Source organism: Nerophis lumbriciformis, linkage group LG10, assembly GCF_033978685.3.
Source record: "Nerophis lumbriciformis linkage group LG10, RoL_Nlum_v2.1, whole genome shotgun sequence".
Classification (NCBI taxonomy): Eukaryota; Metazoa; Chordata; class Actinopteri; order Syngnathiformes; family Syngnathidae; genus Nerophis; species Nerophis lumbriciformis.
In genome coordinates, this window is record NC_084557.2 from 48,003,081 (window position 1) to 48,025,752 (window position 22,672).

Below are 22,672 nucleotides of genomic sequence, written 5' to 3' on the forward strand. Positions count from 1 at the left end.
TTAAAACAAAAAAATATTTTTTTTTTCCTCCTCATCTTTTTCCATTTTTCATACATTTCTGAAAAAGCTCCAGAGAGCCACTAGGGCGGCGCTAAAAAGCCGGGCCGCGGGTTGCCGACCCCTGCCCTAGCCCCACCCACCCCCAACCCCGCCCAACTCAACCTCCTCATAGTCTCTCTCAGGGAGAGCATGTCCCAAATTCCAAGCTGCTGTTTGGATAGATAGATAGATAGATAGATAGATAGATAGATAGATAGATAGATAGATAGATAGATAGATAGATAGATAGATAGATAGATAGATAGTACCGTATTTTCCGCACTATTAGCCGCACCTAAAAACCACAAATTTACTCAAAAGCTGACAGTGCGGCTTATAACCCGGTGCGCTTTATATATGGATTAATATTAAGATTCATTTTCATAAAATTTCGGTCTCGCAACTACGGTAAACAGCCGCCATCTTTTTTCCCCGTATAAGAGGAAGTGCTTCTTCTTCTACGCAAGCAACCGCCAAGGTAAGCACCCGCCCCCATAGAACAGGAAGCGCTTCTTCTTCTACTGTAAGCAACCACCCGCCCGCGTAGAAGAAGAAGAAGCGCGCAGATATTACGTTTCATTTCCTTTGTGTGTTTACATCTGTAAAGACCACAAAATGGCTCCTACTAAGCGACAGGGATCCGGTTCATGAAAAGACGCAATCTCTCCATCCGCACACGGATTACTATTTCACAGCAACTGCCTAAAGACTTTCAAGAAAAGCTGGCTACTTTCCGTGCATATTGTAAAAACAAGATAGCTGAAAAAAAGATCCGGCCAGAGAACATTATCAACACTGACTTTTGATATTCCTGTGAACCGCACTGTGGATACAACGGGAGCACGTACGGTGAATATTCGCACCACAGGGAATGAGAAGTCATCCTTCACTGTGGTTCTAGCTTGCCATGCTAATGGCCAGAAACTTCCACCCATGGTGATATTCAAAAGGAAGACCTTGCCAAAAGAGACCTTTTCAGCCGGCGTCATCATAAAAGCTAACTCGAAGGGATGGACGGATGAAGAAAAGATGAGCGAGTGGTTAAGGTAAGTTTACGCGAAGAGGCCGGGTGGCTTTTTTCACGCAGCTCCGTCCATGTTGATATACGACTCCATGCGCGCCCACATCACGCTGGTTTTTAATATATTATTAAAGTTTGACTGACCTATCTGACTGTTTTTTTGACATTCCTTTAGCGCAGTTAGATGCGGCTTATAACACGGGGCGGCTTATAGGTGGACAAAGTTTTGAAATATGCCGTTCATTGAAGGCGCGGCTTATAACCCAGGGCGCCTTATGGTGCGGAAAATACGGTACTTTATTGATTCCTTCAGGAGAGTTCCCTCAGGAAAATTAAAATTCCAGCAGCAGTGTACAGAATTGAGATGGAATTTAAAAAGTAAAAAGTAAATAAGGGGGGTATAAATGGAAACAAAATAGAAAAAAATTACAATGAGAATAAAAATAAAAAGCAACATTGAGAATAAAAATATAACAGTAAAATAAGAATATAACAAGAGAAACTAGGCAGTAGTGACCATGCTATGAAAAAGTATTGCACTGTTATTGTTTTGAGGCATGTTAAAAAAAGTAATGCACTTTGTGACTTCAATAATAAATATGGCAGTGCCATGTTGGCATTTTTTTTCAATATACAACAGTTTTGTAATATGTAATTAATTAATTCAGTCATTATTAATATACTGAGATGAAGAATATCTTATTTTCAATAAGGTTGAAAGTATTTCTCATAATTCTTCTTCCTTGTACTTTGTAAGCACTATTCATTTGAACAACCTCTTAAAGTGGATCATATCAGTACAATGTTTCACTTCATTACTTAATCCATTCCATCATTTAATTCCACATACTAATGCTAAAGACTCAATAACAGACACCCTAGTCTTCACATTCACATACTTGCCAACCTTGAGACCTCCGATTTCGGGAGGTGGGGGTGGGTGTGGGGGGCGTGGTTAAGATATATATATAAGAAATACTTGCCTTTCAGTGAATTCTAGCTATATATATATACATATATATATATATATAAAAGAAATACTTGAATTTCAGTGTTCATTTATTTACACATATACACACACATAACACTCATCTACTCATTGTTGAGTTAAGGGTTGAATTGTCCATCCTTGTTCTATTCTCTGTCACTATTTCAGAACACACACATTATACAAATATACATTATAAAATCAATAAGAAAACGGGAGCTCTAATTTGGGAGTCTGAATTAGGATCAGAAGTTCCGATATAAACATTGCGCACTCACGTCGCCTTTTTGTGTTGATTACTGCAGCTGTGCACTGGATTCATTCACAAATACAAACTACAACTCACAAACACTTTAGAGTTAGGCTCCACCATCAGAATGTGTACTTAAACTTATAAAGATCACATGGATATTATTCAGTGAGTTGATTCACCAAAACTAACCTGTTATACAGGAGGAAAAAGCACACAGGACGTTTCAATTGTTCACAGACTGGTCGCGCTCATCATAATGACAAGACACTTGTGGTCTGCAGGTGATAGCATTCAATTGGGAAGAAACGCCCTACTGCCCCCTACTGACCAATGTGAATACTGATAAATGTGTAATGACAGCTCCAAAAACGAATTCAAACCACAAAATAAAATAAATAAATCAACACAAAAATGTGACACATTATGGTTGGGTCACATATGCATGTACAGTAGATGGCAGTATTGTCCTGTTTAAAAGTGTCACAACATTGCTGTTTACGGCAGACGAACTGCTTTACGGTAGACGAAAACTTGACTGCTGTTGTTGTGTGTTGTTACCGTGCTGGGAGGACGTTAATGAAACTGCCTAACAATAAACCCACATAAGAAACCAAGAACTCGCCCTCGATCATTAGCTGTTTATATTGTGGGAAAGCGGACGTGTGAACAGGCTGTCAACACGTCACTCAGGTCCGCATGGAGCTGGAGGGGGCGTGGCCTCCAGCTCCGCCTGATTTCCGGAGAAAATTTGTCCCGGGAGGTTTTCGGGAGAGGCGCTGAATTTCGGGAGTCTCCCGGAAAATCCGGGAGGGTTGGCAAGTATGCATTCAGCTAATTTCCACCCTAATTCTATGCTGTGTCTGTCCCTCATTTTCCCTCCAGGACAAGTACGTGCAGTCATTCCTGGAGGAGGCCACACTGATGGACCCCAGAAGGATGTTCCAATAGCAGCAGAAGTGCACTTTTTGGAGAGCTGTATTATTTTCAGTTTTGTGCCCAAGGGGACTGATTTTATTTAACACTATATTATTATTTATACACCTATAGTCCTATAGGTCCTTGAGGGTGCATGGGAGTTTGCCCAACCAGTCTACATGTGCTTTGTGGATTTGGAGAACGCATTCGACCGTGTCCCTCGGGAAGTCCTGTGGGGAGTGCTCAGAGAGTATGGGGTATCGGACTGTCTGATTTTGGCGGTCCGCTCCCTGTATGATCAGTGCCAGAGCTTGGTCCGCATTGCTGGCAGTAAGTCGGACACGTTTCCAGTGAGGGTTGGACTCCGCCAAGGCTGCCCTTTGTCACCCATTCTGTTCATAACTTTTATGGACAGAATTTCTAGGCGCAGTCAAGGCGTTGAAGGGATCTGGTTTGGTGGCTGCAGGATTAGGTCTCTGCTTTTTGCAGATGATGTGGTCCTGATGGCTTCATCTGGCCAGGATCTTCAGCTCTCGCTGGATCGGTTCGCAGCCGACTGTGAAGCGACTGGGATGAGAATCAGCACCTCCAAGTCCGAGTCCATGGTTCTCGCCCGGAAAAGGGTGGAGTGCCATCTCCGGGTTGGGGAGGAGACCCTGCCCCAAGTGGAGGAGTTCAAGTACCTTGGAGTCTTGTTCACGAGTGAGGGAAGAGTGGATCGTGAGATCGACAGGCGGATCGGTGCGGCATCTTCAGTAATGCGGACGCTGTATCGATCCGTTGTGGTGAAGGAGGAGCTGAGCCGGAAGGCAAAGCTCTCAATTTACCGGTCGATCTACGTTCCCATCCTCACCTATGGTCATGAGCTTTGGGTTATGACCGAAAGGACAAGATCACGGGTACAAGCGGCCGAAATGAGTTTCCTCCGTCGGGTGGCGGGTCTCTCCCTTAGAGATAGGGTGAGAAGCTCTGCCATCCGGGGGGAGCTCAAAGTAAAGCCGCTGCTCCTCCACATCGAGAGGAACCAGATGAGGTGGTTCGGGCATCTGGTCAGGATGCCACCCGATCGCCTCCCTCGGGAGGTGTTTAGGGCACGTCCGACCGGTAGGAGGCCACGAGGAAGACCCAGGACACGTTGGGAAGACTATGTCTCCCGGCTGGCCTGGGAACGCCTCGGGATCCCCCGGGAAGAGCTGGACGAAGTGGCTGGGGAGAGGGAAGTCTGGGCTTCCCTGCTTAGGCTGCTGCCCCCGCGACCCGACCTCGGATAAGCGGAAGAAGATGGATGGATGGATGGCACCTATAGTGTATAAATTCGATAAGAGGATTCGATAATGGGCTCGAACTCGATAATTTCTTATCAAACATCATCCCTACCTATGATCAGGTGCACGCACAAAGGATGCATGGCAGCTGTGTCACATTGTAAGGCCTGATGAGGATAAGGAATATGAATGCTCTCATTACTTTTGCTGAGCTTGTCTCGCACGGAATGGAAACGACGCCTCTTATTGGGATGAAAAAAGCCAAATGTCTCACAGGTGAGAAGGAACTATTCCCGCTTTGTTGCCGTTTGCTTTGAAGCCGGCGGGGAGGAAGAAGAGCACTAATTGCAGCCCGCGCGGAGAAACCGCGGAATATTCCGACGCGCCCTAAATACCGTAATCAGTATTACCTGGCTTGTCGCGCTTCATTATAGTCCAGAGATCTTAGATTAATTAGCCTCCTTGTGCACGTGGAGTGAGAGAATTGGACAGTAATTACATTAACCTCCCAGATCGCACCTTGTCTTTTACAAGATGTGTCTGAGCAATGAAAAGATTGCCGCTGCATAGATGATTACTCTTATCCTTGACAGTCTCTGCCTTCTAAATTGATCCAATTAGCCATTCAGGGCTAATTGAATTACTTTGTCGCTCTATCTTTCTGTCCTTGCACGCTGGAATAATCATAACGCTGCAGCACATTATCACATGGGACAGGCAGAATGATCGTGATAGGGACAAAAGGCAAATTAAGTGGCCAGGCTAATATCTTCTTGTTGACACCACATTTAGCCAGCGTCAAAGTCTTCAATGACACAAAATGTTGAATTTTTTTTGTTCTTCTCAGGCAAATCATATAGTACAGGGGTGCTCACACTTTTTCTGCAGGCGAGCTACTTTTCAATTGATCAAGTCGTGGGGATCTACCTCATTCATATATATAATTTATATTTACTTATTTATGAAATATATGTTTTTGTTAACAAGTTAAAGGTGTTTAATGATAATGCAAGCATGTTTAACACATATAGCTAATATTGTTAAAAAATGAAAGGTGTTTAATGATAATACAAGTATGTTTAATAAATATAGTTAATATTGTTAACAAGTTAAAGGTGTTTAATGATAATACAAGAATGTTTAATACATATAGTTAATATTGTTAACAACTTAAAGGTGTTTAAAGATAATACAAGCATGTTTAACACATATAGTTAATATTGTTAACAAGTTAAAGGTGTTTAAAGATAGTACAAGCATGTTTAACACATATAGTTAATATTTTTACAAGTTAAAGGTGTTTAAAGATAATACAAGCATGTTTAACACATATAGATTCCTTTCTTTCATGAAGACAAGAATATAAGTTGGTGTATTACCTGATTGTGATGACTTGCATTGATTGGAATCAGACAGTGGTGATGATAACGTCCGCATTTTCGAATGGAGGAGAAAAAAAGTCCTCCTTTCTGTCCAATACCACATGAAAGTGGTTGGTTTTTGGCATCTTATTTGTCCAGCTTCCGTACTCCTTTGTATACACTTTACAAGAAATACATTGTCGGCAAACTCCGTAGCTTGCTAGCTTGTGCACGCCAGCCTTCAGAGACTCTTATTTTGGTAGCGCAGGCAGGATGAAGCAGAGCTTTTATTGTGCAACTGTGCAGTCGGTCTTTGGAGTTTTGACGACAGGTACGGCGCCAGAGTCTGTTGAAATAAAGTGTTTCTCGCCTTCCAGTCGGTAATTTTAATGAGCTGGCAGCAGCCAGCGTCATCTCAGAAGACCCTCGGGTGCCGTGAATGTCAATCAAGTGACGAAAGTGACGTCATAGTGAAGATTTACGATCGCTCATTTTTAGGACTATTTTTTTAATGCCTGGCTGGTGATCGACTGACACACCCTCCGAGATCGACCGGTAGCTCGCGATCGACGTAATGAGCACCCCTGCTATAGTAGATGTAGATGTCCATATCCACTGTACACATTTACTTTACAAAAGAGAAGTGTGGGATACTTCTATTGTTGCCGTACTTATATTTGACTTTGCTTGGTGCAGCCGGGCCGGAGCAAGAGGGGGTAGAAAGAGAAACAAAAGGAAGACAGAGGGGGAAATTGTGGGGACAAGAGGGGGATAAGACAAAGACAAAAACTACAACAGCAAACACAACAACAATAGAGCAACATCAACAAATAGGACATGTACAAATATGATGGTCAAAGTGATAGCAAATAAGCAGTTAGCGAAAATAAATAATAACACAGAAATGACAATGAGCATTACAAATTCCAATAGAAATATCACTATTGATAATGAATAACAACAATAATGTATCTCTATTATCAACAATACAGTTATTCAAATGCAACAATACATATACGTAATGATAACTAGAGATACAAAAGAAAGCTGATAAATGGAGGGGAAGAAAGAGAAGCAGACTATATTAACCTTGTAGATTGTTACAGCAACAATAGGTTAAGCTTTGTCAGTGTGCCATGTGTTATACCCAGTTTACCCTAGGGCAACAATGTTAATATATGATTGATGAAAGTGTAAGCATGTATATGTACTTGTATATGTACAGTATGTGTATATTAGAGATGCGCGGATAGGCAATTATTTCATCCGCAACCGCATCACAAAAGTCGTCAACCATCCGCCATCCACCCGCACTAACATTTAATCAAAACCGCACCCGCCCGCCATCCGCCACCCGCACGTTGTTATATATCTAATATAGACGATGCAAGGCGTTAGTGAGGTTATAAAGCTTTTGCCTGTTAAAGAAAGGAGACTGATCCAATGCAGCAGAGACATTCAATGCGTGCCACGCTGTCACGGCCCAGACGCCCACCAGTGCGCAATCATCTGGGAGCCACGCTGAGCGCACCTCCAAGCGCGCTCGCGCCACTCAAACTGCTGCAGGCAGCTGCGTTCTATCTTGTTTTAACATCCTGTGGCACTCTTCTGGGATCACGGCGGACGAAACTGCTCATGCTCAGGGTGTTTGTGGACATTCGGGGTTTTGCACAAATGTGATGCACCATGTTAGATGTCCCGGTTTTGTGACTGTCGTAGACATAAACAGCGTCGCAGCTCTTGCAAATCACGTAGCCAGCATTACTATCATCCTGATTTACAACCTCATAAAAACGAGTCCACACTGAACTTTTCTGGCCTTTTTTTCCCCTGGTCTTTAGTATTCCCTTTTTTAGTTTGTCGCGTACCACGTTTGCTGCCGGCGTTGCCATCTCTTTTTTTTCTTCTTCTGTTGTGGCATATGCTGCAGGTGCCTGCTCGTTTTTCGTATGTGGGTAACAACATTTAACTATGTATATATATTTCCCAATTGGTTTAACTGCCACCCGCCTGAATCTATTTAAAATCAAATTTTTTTTTATTTCAACCGCCCGACCCGACCCGCGGATAAAATCTTTTTTTTTTTTAATTTCAACCGCCCGACCCGCGGATAATCCGCGGACTCCGCGGTTGTGTCCGCAAACCGCGCATCTCTAGTGTATATGTATGTTTGTACAGTGAATGTATATGTACATGTATGTGTATATGTATGTTTGTACAGTGAATGTATATGTACAGTATGTGTATATGTATGTTTGTACAGTGAATGTATATGTATAGTATGTGTATATGTATGTTTGTACAGTGAATGTATATGTATAGTATGTGTATATGTATGTTTGTACAGTGAATGTATATGTACAGTATGTGTATATGTATGTTTGTACAGTGAATTTATATGTACAGTATGTGTATATGTATGTTTGTACAGTGAACGTATATGTACAGTATGTGTATATGTGTTTGTACAGTGAATGTATATGTATGTGTATATTTGTACGGTGAATGTATATGTACATGTATGTGTATATGTATGTTTGTACAGTGAATGTATATGTACATGTATGTGTATATTTGTACGGTGAATGTATATGTACATGTGTATATGTATGTTTGTACAGTGAATGTATATGTACATGTATGTGTATATGTATGTTTGTACGGTGAATGTGCGTGTGAAATGTTGAATTTCCAAAGCATCTCCACATGATTAGCATGCATTGAACTTGTTATTAGTCCAAATTGTCCTGGTGCACGCAGAGTCATCTCGCCAGGAGGTGAGCACGTAGCAATCTCAGCCGCTTGAAGGGATAATAAAGTCTGGAGAGGTGCGAGGTGGAAGCCGGGCGCTCCACCAGACACATTTATAATTGGCACGCTGGGAGAGATGAGAATGAAATTTGGGATGGGCTCGTCTTCGTGCCGGTTAAGATAAAACCCGGTGTGCACAAATGGAGGTTGGACAGGAGGCCGGGAGCTCATTAAAATGATATTGGTGGTGAAATGTCAGAAAACCTTTGCGACAAGGACACAATTTGGGGGGTTTGAGGTAGTCAATTTGGGAGTTAGAGTTTTTATCGTCCAGAAACCAACGTGACGCTGTATTAAATGGAGACAGATGCGAAAGTTGAATCCCGGTTCCCCTGAGTCAGGGGTGTCAAACTCGGTTTCATCAGTTATGGCATATATAAGGATTCAAATTCAAAAGGAAGCAAATTAGAACCTAGTAACTACCGACCTGTTTCTATTCTCAGTTCCATTTCAAAAGTAATGATAAACATAGTTTATGACAGTGACGTGCGGTGAGGTTGATGGCTGGTGAGGCACTGACTTCATCACAGTCAGATTTACAAACATCCATCCATCCATCCATCTTCTTCCGCTTATCCGAGGTCGGGTCGCGGGGGCAGCAGCCTAAGCAGGGAAGCCCAGACTTCCCTCTCCCCAGCCACTTCATCCAGCTCTTCCTGTGGGACCCCGAGGCGTTCCCAGGCCAGCCGGGAGACATAGTCTTCCCAACGTGTCCTGGGTCTTCCCCGCGGCCTCCTACCGGTCGGACGTGCCCTAAACACCTCCCTAGGGAGGCGTTCGGGTGGCATCCTGACCTGATGCCCGAACCACCTCATCTGGCTCCTCTCCATGTGGAGGAGCAGCGGCTTTACTTTGAGCTCCTCCCGGATGGCAGAGCTTCTCACCCTATCTCTAAGAGAGAGCCCCGCCACCCGGCGGAGGAAACTCATTTTGGCCGCTTGTACCCGTGATCTTGTCCTTTCGGTCATAACCCAAAGCTCATGACCATAGGAGAGGATGGGATCCGCCTGTCGATCTCACGATCCACTCTTCCCTCACTCGTGAACAAGACTCCGAGGTACTTGAACTCCTCCACTTGGGGCAAGATCTCCTCCCCAACCCGGAGATGGCACTCCACCCTTTTCCGGGCGAGAACCATGGACTCGGACTTGGAGGTGCTGATTCTCATCCCAGTCGCTTCACACTCGGCTGCGAACCGATCCAGTGAGAGCTGAAGATCCTGGCCAGATGAAGCCATCAGGACCACATCATCTGCAAAAAGCAGAGACCTAATCCTGCAGCCACCAAACCAGATCCCCTCAACGCCTTGACTGCGCCTAGAAATTCTGTCCATAAAAGTTATGAACAGAATGGGTGACAAAGGGCAGCCTTGGCGGAGTCCAACCCTCACTGGAAACGTGTCCGACTTACTGCCGGCAATGCGGACCAAGCTCTGGCACTGATCATACAGGGAGCGGACTGCCACAATCAGACAGTCCGATACCCCATACTCTCTGAGCACTCCCCACAGGACTTCCCGAGGGACACGGTCGAATGCCTTCTCCAAGTCCACAAAACACATGTAGACTGGTTGGGCAAACTCCCATGCACCCTCAAGGACCCTGCCGAGAGTATAGAGCTGGTCCACAGTTCCACGACCAGGACGAAAACCACATTGTTCCTCCTGAATCTGAGGTTCAACTATCCGGCGTAGCCTCCTCTCCAGTACACCTGAATAGACCTTGCCGGGAAGGCTGAGGAGTGTGATCCCACGATAGTTAGAGCACACCCTCCGGTTCCCCTTCTTAAAGAGAGGAACCACCACCCCGGTCTGCCAATCCAGAGGTACCGCCCCCGATGTCCACGCGATGCAAACCAAAAAAATGCAGCAGCTCAATAAGAAGCCAAAAAGTGCAAAAACAATAATGTTCGTGTTGGAGGAGTTGTGAATGAATGAAATATGAAATCCGCGCTGCAGTCTGCAGGTGTACCTAATGTTGTGTCCCTGCAGTCGTTCACGGCTCCTCCAACACGAACATTATTGTTTTTTGCACTTTTTGGCTTCTTATTAAATAACTTTTTTAAATAGATTCAATCTTGCACGTGGAAAGTTTAAGTGTGGGCTTTAGTTGATATAACACTCCCGTCAGGGGGTGCATTCTCTACCACCAGGAGGCGGGATTACTGCGAGCCTCACACAGTGCGTCTTCGCAGCAGTTTTATGATCGCTCGGCACAAGAAATAAGTTACACACATACAGTTGTTGACAAAATACACTAATATAGTTCATATAGCAATACGGTCTCACTGCACAGCAGGCCAGCAGTTAGCCGAGTCATTGCGCAATCCATGTTGAGGCACTGAGTGACGTGCCTCAACTGGCTGCTGATCACCGCACCGTCTCTTCTCAGTATTTGAACGGCAAATGTGAAAATTCAGCGATTTTGAATAAAAATAATCTAAAACTGGTGAAGTTAAATGGAAAATAACTTTATAGTATAATCACTGGATACATTTAACAATTTAATTATTTTTTTTTTCTTTTTACATTTTTTTTCTTTCCATGATGGCAAGTGAGGCCCCGCCTCACCTGCCTCTAGTGACTGCACGTCACTGGTTTATGAACAGGTCGATAGATACCTTGCTACTAAAAAACAAGGGTGAAGTGTCTTAGCTCAAGGACACAACGAACGTGACTAGGTTGGTAGAAGCTGGGGATTAAACCAGGAACCCTCAGGTTGCTGGCACGGCCACTCTCCCAACCGTGCCACGCCGTTCCCCCCAACCTCCTTTATTTTGAGAAGTATTGAAACAAATTTTGGTACCGGAACCAAAATATTGGTATCAAGTTAAAGTTAAAAGTACCACTGATAGTCACACACACACATTAGGTGTGGTGAAATTGACCCATCCCCTTGTTCCACCCCCTGGGAGGTGAGGGGAGCAGTGGGCAGCAGCGGTGGCCGCGCTCGGGAATCATTTTGGTGATTTAACCCTTGATGCTGAGCGCCAAGCAGGGAGGTAATGGGTCCCATTTTTATAGTCTTTGGTATGACTCGGCCGGGATTTGAACTCACGACCTACCGATCTCAGGGCGGACACTCTAACCTGTATACATTTGTTTAGCCTTATTAAAGAAAATAGATGATTCATAGCAGATTATGCAAATGAGATGATGGCATCTTGCCCATAGCCACGCCCCTACTGCCACAGGTATGTTGGCAATCTGGGGGACACCCTATATCAGGCCTGGGCAATTATTTTGACTCGGGGGCCAAATTTAGAGAAAAAAATGTGTCTGGGGGCCCGTGTATTTATTTTTATGAACACTAATACAAAACCTCACAATAATGTCTTATTGAATGCTAAAAACATTATGACAGACCGCCTTAAAAAACGGAATAGAATTATTTTTTTTTTTACTAAATGAGACACCCAGAATGCACATGAAATTAAAAAATGTGGGATTTACAATATTAACTATGAAGGATAAAACACTGAATATTGACAACATTTGAACGTCACACCCATTCTCCGTCGACATATTTTACAATGAAGCGAAATGCAACAAAACAGTGAAATTTGAACGTGAAGGGTACAAATAAACCCACCTACAATCTGATATATTACTAAACTTTGTTGTGAAAATCTCCTTCCGCGTCTGTCCCTGACACCCGAATTTCAGGCTGACACTCTGGAAACACTCTGTGGAAACGCTCCTCCACCCACAATGCTTGGTGCCTGCTGTGACTTAGAATACCATAGTAACTAATTAGATTACCATAGTAACTAATTAGATTACCATAGTAACTAGAATATCATGCAAAAGTGCAGATTCCAACCATTGAAATTCTTTGCATAGTTCAAGACTTATGGGGTATCGGACTGTCTTATTGTGGCGGTTCGCTCCCTGTATGATCAGTGCCAGAGCTTGGTCCGCATTGCCGGCAGTAAGTCGGACACGTTTCCAGTGAGGGTTGGTCTCCGCCAAGGCTGCCCTTTGTCACCGATTCTGTTCATAACCTTTATGGACAGAATTTCTAGGCGCAGTCAAGGCGTTGAGGGGATCTGGTTTGGTGGCTGCAGGATTAGGTCTCTGCTTTTTGCAGATGATGTGGTCCTGATGGCTTCATCTGGCCAAGATCTTCAGCTCTCACTGGATCGGTTCGCAGCCGAGTGTGAAGCGACTGGGATGAGAATCAGCACCTCCAAGTCCGAGTCCATGGTTCTCGCCCGGAAAAGGGTGGAATGCCATCTCCGGGTTGGGGAAGAGATCTTGCCCCAAGTGGAGGAGTTCAAGTACCTCGGAGTCTTGTTCACGAGTTGAGGGAAGAATGGATCGTGAGATCGACAGGCGGATCGGTGCGGTGTCTTCAGTAATGCGGACGCTGTATCGACCCGTTGTGGTGAAGAAGGAGCTGAGCCGGAAGGTCGATCTACGTTCCCATCCTCACCTATGGTCATGAGCTTTGGGTCATGACCGAAAGGACAAGATCACGGGTACAAGCGGCCCAAATGAGCTCCCTCCGCCGGGTGGCGGGGCTCTCCCTTAGAGATAGGGTGAGAAGCTCTGTCATCCGGGAGGAACTCAAAGTAAAGCCGCTGCTCCTCCACATGGAGAGGAGCCAGATGAGGTGGTTCGGGCATCTGGTCAGGATGCCACCCAAACGCCTCCCGAGGGAGGTGTTTAGGGCACGTCCGACCGGTAGGAGGCCACGGGGAAGACCCAGGACACGTTGGGAAGACTATGTCTCCCGGCTGGCCTGGGAACGCCTCGGGATCCCCCGGGAGGAGCTGGACGAAGTGGCTGGGGAGAGGGAAGTCTGGGCTTCCCTGCTTAGGCTGCTGCCCCCGCGACCCGACCTCGGATAAGCGGAAGAAGATGGATGGAGTTCAAGACTTACGGTCATTTGAAAACATTTGGGAATGTCCGGCGGGCCAGATTGAAAAGCTTAACGGGCCGCATGTGGCCCCCTGGCCTTAATTTGCCAAGATCTTTTCTGACCTGTATACATTTGTTTAGCCTTACTAAAGAAAATAGATGATTCATAGCAGATTATGCAAATGAGATGATGGCATCAGGCCCATAGCCACGCCCCTACTGCCACAGGTATGTTGGCAATCTGGTGGACACCCTATATTAGGGATGTCCCGATCCAGGTTTTTGCACTTCCGATCCGATACCGATATTGTTTTTGCATTTCCGATCCGATACAGATACTGACCGATACTGGCCTATCCGAGCATGTATTAAAGTTTAAAGTTATTTAGCCTACTTAGTTGTCAGAATGACAAACAGAAATGGCATCATTGAACTAGGGCTGGGCGATATGGCCTTTTTTTAATATTGCGATATTTTAAGGCCATATTGCGATACACAATATATATCTCAATATTTTGCCTTAGCCTTGAATGAACACTTGATGCATATAATCACAGCAGTATGATGATTCTATGTGTTTTGATTGATTGATTGAGACTTTTATTAGTAGGTTGCACAGTGAAGTACATATTCCGTACAATTGACCACTAAATGGTAACTCTCCAATAAGTTTTTCAACTTGTTTAAGTCGGGGTCCACTTAAATTGATTCATGATACAGATATATACTATCAGATATATACTATCATCATAATACAGTCATCACACAAGATAATCACATTGAATTATTTACATTATTTATAATCCAGGGTGTGGAGGGGGGCGCCGGATGTAAGTGTCAAAAAGACAGCCAAAAGAGTTTGATATGAGAATAAATCTAAAGTAAAAATATAGGGTAGAAATGCACCCATTTGCAGGAAATGTAGTCTTGATTTTCAAAATGTTCTTTCAACGCTTGCATGTCTACATTAAAACATTCTTCTTCATACTGCATTAATATATGCTACTTTTAAACTTTCATGCAGAGAAGGAAATCACAACTAAAAAAATCACTAATTTTTTCATACGGTGTTGATGTGGAAATTTTTGCCTCGGCATTTTGATGGTGTGGACGTGTGGTACCGAATGGAGATAAGCGTCTCGACAGACGTCACAATATTTGAACAATGATGACGAAAACTGTTTTCTCTGTCGTGTCCGTGTGTCGAAAATTGTTATTCGCTTATTTTTCTATTTGATTTTGTGCGTGGCATAGATTTGCTCTGCGCAGAGGACGCTTAAACAGTGCGCAATTGCACAGGAGAGCACCTTAGAGGGAGCGTTGCTCGCACGGCTGCGCTAGCATCACAGCTAATGTTAGCCATGCTGCTACCTCTCTGCTGGGAGAGGGCGTATACGTATGTGACGTATGTCGTGACAGTATGTGACGTATGACGTGACAGTATGTGACGTGTGTAAGAAGGTGCACTTGCTGTCTGTGAGAGGGAGACACAGGAAAGAGTGAGAAGAGCCTGTCGTGTAATGCCAGCAGCTAAAAGCAACTGCGTGAGAATCCACAGACCTGTGGATGTGTTGAAGGTGTGCTGGAAAATGCGGAACGGAAATTAGGGAGCAGCAGAAAAGTGGAATGTATTATTCAAATAGGTGCGTTGGAAAACACGGACCAGAGTTTTTGTTAAAACTGGATCTGGATCGGCATTTTCCCATGCCTTGCCGATACACAATTTTTGGCAAATATCGGCAGCCGATCCGATCCAAATATTGGTTCGGGACATCCCTACCCTATATCGTGATATATATCGTTATTAGAGGAGGCTGCAATATAAATCGCGACAAATATTTTAAGGCCATATACCAACACCTAATTAATCACCCCTTCAATACATATTAGCAAACAGATGCTGGATGTTGTGTATTGTCTCTCCTGATGATCTTTACAGCAGGTGTGGGTACTGTTCTGCCAGTTTCCCCAACACAGCTGTTAGTTTATTTAAAGGTTAAACAAGGTTATAAGATATACAGTACTTCTATACAAGGCCTGTGGTGATGTTGTCCTGTAGCAGATGGCCCTGACTGTGCTTTTGTCAAATAGGATATGGATGCAATCATTTTACGCTTCTGGTACACTGTTATCATTTCCCATATGGCAACGCTGCCAGGGGTCTGTAGCTGCGTCTCAATTCGGGGGTTGCATCATTTCAAGGACCCAAGCGCATGTGGTCGACAAAGTGTGGAACTTTCCTCCAGAAGGTCTTGTCTTTGTCCATGTGGTGTCAGATGAAACAAAAATTGAGCTGTTTGGCAATAATACCCAGCAATATGTTTGGAGGAGAAAAGGTGAGGCCTTTCATCCCAGGAACACCATGCCTACAGTGCAAAAAGTGAAATCTAAGTAAGATGAAATATCTCCAATAAGGGTGATTTTTGCTTATTTTCTGTCTGATAAGATCATTCTTCTCACTAAACAGATTTTATGTTAGAGTGGTTTACTTGTTTTAAGGGTTTTGGTCCTAAATGATCTCAGTAAGATATTACAGCTTGTTGCTGAGATTTGATGACCTATATTGAGTAAAACATGCTTGAAACTAGAATATCAAAGCTGTGTCATCAACACTCACAAGTATAAAACTACTTTTTTAAAGGGGAACATTATCACCAGACCTATGTAAGCGTCAATATATACCTTGATGTTGCAGAAAAAAGACCATATATTTTTTTAACCGATTTCCGAACTCTAAATGGGTGAATTTTGGCGAATTAAACGCCTTTCTAATATTCGCTCTCGGAGCGATGACGTCACAATGTGACGTCGCATCGGGAAGCAATCCGCCATTTTCTCAAACACCGAGTCAAATCAGCTCTGTTATTTTCCGTTTTTTCGACTGTTTTCCGTACCTTGGAGACATCATGCCTCGTCGGTGTGTTGTCGGAGGGTGTAACAACACGAACAGGGACGGATTCAAGTTGCACCAGTGGCCCAAAGATACGAAAGCTATGCTAAGACAGAGATGGCAAGAATGTGTGGATATCCTGCGACACTCAAAGCAGATGCATTCCCAACGATAAAGTCAAAGAAATCTGCCGCCAGACCCCCATTGAATCTGCCAGAGTGTGTGAGCAATTCAGGGACAAAGGACCTCGCTAGCACGGCAAGCAATGGCGGCAGTTTGTTCCCGCAGACGAGCGAGCTAAACCCCCTGGATGTCTTGGCTCACACCGTCCCGAAGATGATCAAGAGAAGAATATCGACCCTAGCTTCCCTGGCCTGCTGACATGAGGGTATGTCTACAGAATATATTAATTGATGAAAATTGGGCTGTCTGGACTCTCAAAGTGCATGTTGTTGCCAAATGTATTTCATATGCTGTAAACCTAGTTCATAGTTGTTAGTTTCCTTTAATGCCAAACAAACACATACCAATCGTTGGTTAGAAGGCGATCGCCGAATTCGTCCTCGCTTTCTCCCGTGTCGCTGGCTGTCGTGTCGTTTTCGTCGGTTTCGCTTGCATACGGTTCAAACCGATATGGCTCAACAGCTTCAGTTTCTTCTTCAATTTGGTTTTCGCTACCTGCCTCCACACTACAACCATCCGTTTCAATACATGCGTAATCTGTTGAATCGCTTAAGCCGCTGAAATCCGAGTCTGAATCCGAGCTAATGTCGCTATAGCTTGCTGTTCTATGCGCCATGTTTGTTTGTGTTGGCATCACTATGTGACGTCACAGGAAAATGGACGGGTGTTTATAACGATGGTTAAAATCAGGCACTTTGAAGCTTTTTTTTAGGGATATTGCGTGATGGGTAAAATTTTGAAAAAAACTTCGAAAAATATAATAAGCCACTGGGAACTGATTTTTAATGGTTTTAACAATTCTGAAATTGTGATAATGTTCCCCTTTACAGTAATCATTTCTTATTTCAAGCATGAAAAAAAAAATCATGACTTTGACACAATTGTGTCTCATAATTAAAACAGATGACAGCCAAATGGACTTTGCTGTTTTATTTTCAATGAAACAATAGAAAATAGGTACTCATATAGTAGTACAGTTGGCACAGTACAGTAAACTGACAGTTAATATTTAAACATTTAACATGTGACATTTCTAAGAGAAATAGTTCATGCACAAATACAAACCCCGTTTCCATATGAGTTAGGAAATTGTGTTAGATGTAAATATAAATGGAATACAATGATTTGCAAATCATTTTCAACCCATATTCAGTTGAATATGCTACAAAGACAACATATTTGATGTTCAAACTGATAAACATTTTTTTTTTGGCAAATAATCATTAAGTTTAGAATTTGATGCCAGCAACACGTGACAAAGAAGTTGGGAAAGGTGGCAATAAATACTGATAAAGTTGAGGAATGCTCATCAAACACTTATTTGGAACATCCCACAGGTGAACAGGCAAAGTGGGAACAGGTGGGTGCCATGATTGGGTATAAAAACAGCTTCCCAAAAAATGCTCAGTCTTTCACAAGAAAGGATGGGGCGAGGTACACCCCTTTGTCCACAACTGCGTGAGCAAATAGTCAAACGGTTTAAGAACACTCGTCAGACCACAGGTAAGCATGAGGCAGCTATCTCTCCCCAAATGATAATAAACAGCTCCCAGTCAACTACTAGTAACATCACTATGAGCCCGTTGACCTTCTAGAAATATAAAAGGCAGCTCAGCTCGCTCGCAGTCCTGGCTTGAGGTGAAGGCTAATTCGCTTTTAGCGTAACGTTAGCTCATTTTGCGGTGTGTGTGTGCGTGTGTAATCATTACTCCATCACTCCACCTGACAATTAAGGGACAGCGGAGCTCATACTCCAACAGGCTCCTCCAGCTTCCTTCCCGCACTGTGCGATTCAAGAACTCCTTCATTCCACACTCCATCCAGCTGTATAATCACTCGCCATACAGCAAAAGATGATATCTGTCTATTACCTGATACCTGACATGTTAGATACCTCTCTTTGTTTTTAACGTCTATTTTCAATTTTCTGCCGGATCTACTCTCTATTTTATGCTGCTGCTGTCACATATAGAACAAAACATCACGTGACAATTATGACCTCGACATGAGGACGGTCCAAAACGTAGCGGAAGAAATCATCAAACCATTCACATACATCTGCAATTTATCTTTTCAACTTGTACAATTTCCTTCACAAATGAAACTCTCAAAAGTCATCCCCATCTTCAAATCTGGAGACAAACACCACTTCACAAATTACCGGCCCGTCTCCCTTCTGCCACAGTTTTCAAAAATATTGGAAAAATTATTTGATAATAGACTTCGTGGCTTCATTGAAAAGCACAAATTATTATATGATTGTCAATATGGGTTCCGACAAAATAGGTCAACTTCATTAGCTTTAAGTGATCTAATAGAGAACATTACTAATGGTATCGAGAAAAACAAATTTGTTATAGGAATTTTTATTGACCTGCAAAAGGCTTTTGATACCATTGACCACCAGATTTTGGTAAATAAACTGGAAAACTATGACATAAGGGGAGTGGCAAGGAAATGGCTGAAGAGCTACTTGAATGAGAGACAGCAGATTGTTCAGATCGACCAACATCAATCTACATTCATGAACATAACCTGTGGAGTCCCCCAGGGGTTGATACTAGGACCCACACTATTTATAATGTATATCAATGAAATATGTAAAGTATCAACAATGCTGAAGTTCATCCTCTTTGCTGACGACACAACCATTACATGTGCAGGTGACGACCTGAAGCAACTTCTGGCCTCTGTAACTGAGGAGATGATCAAGTTAAAAACTTGGTTTAATACAAACAAATTGTCTTTCAATTTAAAGAAGACCAAAATCATGCTCTTTAGCAATCGCAAAAGTGAAATACCAATCAGGATTGTTATTGATGATATACCAATAGAATATGTTCAACAAAATTCATTCTTAGGAGTGGTAATAGATGCAAATATATCATGGAAGCCTCATATAAATTACCTGAGGACAAAAGTTGCTAAATGTGTTGGAATGATGAGGAGATCATGTCATTTATTGAACACCAATGCTCTGCTTTTATTGTATCATTCATTTATTATGTCATATCTAAACTATTGTGTTGAAGTCTGGGGAAATTGTTATAAATCTCATCTACAGCCTTTAGTCACTCTGCAGAAAAAGGCCATTAGGATTGTGTCCAATGTTCACTACTTACATCATTCAAATCCACTATTCATGGAGTTAAAGCAACTTAAACTGCACGATGTGATCAATTTTAAAACTGCTCAAATTATGTTTAGGGCATCCCAAAACTCTCTACCATCCAATATACAAAACCTATTCCAGGATAGAGATGCTCACCATAGTTACAGTCTAAGAGGAAACAACAAATTATATTTGCCTAAATTTAGAACAACTTTAAAATCAATGTGCATTTCAGTGCGTGGAGTCAGTCTGTGGAACAACTTAGGGGACGAGTTAAAAACCTGTTCTAACATGATTCCATTTAAAAGACTGTTTAAAAAAGAAGTACTGAAGAAGTACGAGGAGGAAAGAGAGTGATGCCCTCAGCTCAGAGCGATGGGAGAGAGGTGTATGGTCAGAGAGTGTTTGGGCCTGTGTGTGTGTGTGGCCATGTGTGTGTGTGTGTGTGTGTGTGTGTGTGTGTGTGTGTGTGTGTGTGTGTGTGTGTGTGTTTTGTCTCATCTTGTCTTGTCTCATAGTAACAGTGGTACTATTGTATTGTTAGTGTACAGGAGCTTTTCTTGTTTTTGTTTGTATAGTATTGTTCTTGTATTATATTGTTTATGTTAAATGTGGAGTGAGTGAGAGGGGTTGGGATATTATAAGCATTTGCTTCATCCAACCCCTTTTCAAGCCTTGCATAAATGTCTCTGCCAAAATGTAAAACAAAAAAAACAAAAAAAAAAGTGTGTTGTTGTACTGTGCAGGTTTGAAATAAATAATTCAATCAATCAATCAATATACTGTAATATTGTACATGGTTACTGGTATATATTGTATATATGTTATAGACATAATATAATATATCTGTGTTTATATTATTCTGTACACATATGTATATATTTATTATAATATATATATATATTTTTTTTTAAATCGATATATTAGTCTATTTATACCTGTATTGTCCTTTCCATCCTTACACTTTCCATCATTGTAACTGAGCTACTGTGTTGAACAATTTCCCTTGTGGATCATTAAAGTTTGTCTAAGTCTAAGTCTAAGTCTAATTAGTAATGTAGCAGCCTAGTTTTGAATGGCAGGGTCCCTGCTATCACATGTTGATAAAAATATAACATTTACATAATGAAAATCAACTACAGGCTTCCCAAATGCTGTAATAAATTAAGCATGATGAGTTGACTTGAAACTGTTTAATTGTCATGTCTGTGTAATCATGTTTTGTTTTAAGTCATGTTTTGTTTAGTTTCTGGCTTTTCACTCCCTTGTCTTGTTTGCATGATTACCCATTAGTTTCACCTGTTCCACGTTTGGACTCATTGTGCACTCTTGTTTGTCACCATAGCAACCCATTAGTTTTCACCTGTCACGTCACGCACCTGTTTCACGTTTTGAGTCACGCACCTGCTTTCACTAATCATGTCCATAGTATTTAAGTTCATTCTTTTCAGTTTGTCGTTCTGACGACCTCTCCACATTTATGCTTATGTACTCTCTTCATCCTCTAAGATCCTGCTTCATGTCCCTTGTCAAAGTAAGTTTTTGTTCCATGTTTATAGTCTTTTTGTTTTTCATAGTTTGTTCTCCGCCACTGTGCGTGCTTTTCATTTGTACTTTTTTGCTATAGTCTTTTGGTTTCATAGTTTATTCTCCGCCACTGTGCGCGCTTTCATTTATTCCTTTTTTTGGATAATAATAAATAAATCATGTACCTTCATTCCCGTCTCGCCCGAGCCAACTTTCCGTTGCATCCCGGAAAAGCACACACCCAAGACCAAGTCATGACATTAATGTTGCACTTTTTATATGTAGAAGAAAAGTTTTGTCATTTTATTTAACCTGAGCTACAACTTGAGGCAGTTTAATGTTGATTAACGTGGGCAGAATTATTATAGTGTTCCCAATGTTAAAAGGATAAAGCCATTGTTTACAAATTTGTTAAATAAATAACCAAAAAATATATATTTTGTTGTTTTCTTACTGTACCAAAAATGAACCGAACCTTGACCTCTAAACCGAGGTACGTACCAAACCAAAATGTTTGTGTACCGTTACACCCCTAATGCATGCATGTTCCAAATAAACACAAACTCAACTCCACTGGTTTTGTAGACTTCAGGAGGGTCATTGGTGGTATTGGCCCCAGGTTTAATAATAATTAATACTTCGATACTGGCCTTTTGTTTGAACTTTCATGAAGTTCGCGAAGCTTGTTCAAGAAAGAGCACCTGGGCAGAGAGCTTTTGCAGTAAATTAGAATTTCTCCAGCAAGCAGTCATAATTGTTAAGGCCTCCAGCGTGCGGTAAACCTGCGAGAGCAAGAAGCTGCTCTGCTACTGACATTTCAAATGCAATAGGATGACAAACGTTTTTTAATAAGTAGAGAAAGCCTGCCGTCTACTTACATACGTTTTCTCATCTCTCTGTGGCTTCGGCCCCTAAGTGCGTCATGTTAGATTCGGGCCAAGTTTGGAAGCTAATGAGCTGCAACACAACCACAAACTGGCTGTTGACAACGGCCCGTGGGAGTCGCACTGAAGACGGCATGTTTGCGTCCCCCCCCCCCCCCTCCTCCACACCCAAACCTGCTCATCATTTGGTCCTTGGGGGCCTTTCTTCCAACGCCTGTGTGTGAACGTGGCTTGGTCATGAACCGAGCATACAAACACAGCTTTAATCAGGGAATTGTTTTGGGGGTGGCTTTGGGATGGGGGGGGGGGGGGGGGGGGGGGGGGGGGTCTTCATTTGCTGCGATCACAACAGAAGATCAATGAGGACTCTTGCTCAGAGGCGTGTCGGCAATACGACGCAGGCTTTACATCAAATATTCATCGCCAGCTTTCCCAGAGGATGCACCATCACAGACAACCACTGTCTTGTTCCACACAGAACAGATGGAAAACAAGGGAGAAAAAAAAAACAGCCAGCAAAGAGACGAGCTGCTCCAAATTGGCTCTTATGTAAGGAAAGTTA